The sequence below is a fragment of the Nicotiana attenuata genome, chromosome 5 (assembly GCF_001879085.1).
Source record: "Nicotiana attenuata strain UT chromosome 5, NIATTr2, whole genome shotgun sequence".
Classification (NCBI taxonomy): Eukaryota; Viridiplantae; Streptophyta; class Magnoliopsida; order Solanales; family Solanaceae; genus Nicotiana; species Nicotiana attenuata.
The window spans coordinates 34,573,671-34,574,106 of NC_031993.1; positions in this window are offsets into that span (position 1 = coordinate 34,573,671).

The following is a 436-nucleotide window of genomic DNA, read 5'->3' on the forward strand; positions in this document are numbered from 1 at the left end:
GGTGTTTACGTCAACTCACACCAGTACGAGACTTTCGCCTTCGGGGAGTCCGAGCTCCATAGTTCCGACGTAGAAGTAACTCTTCACTCACGGTGTTTACGTCAGCTAACTCAGGTAGAATCATTTCGCCTAGGGGGATCCAGCTCATAGTTCCGAGTAGGAGTACTCTTCGCTCAGGTTGTTTTACGCTGCTTAACTCAGGTAGAATCCTTTCGCCTAGGGGGATCCAGCTCATAGTTCCGAGTAGAAGTACTATTCGCTCAGGTTGTTTTACGTAGCTTAACTCAGGTAGAATCGTTTCGCCTAGGGGATTCAACACTTTATCAATAATACAAGGATACCAACCCATAATTACATTCCTTCCTAGTGGTACAAGGCTCCTACCCCTGGCTACGGTTCCTTTCAGTAATATGGGATACTGTGCTATAATTCCACT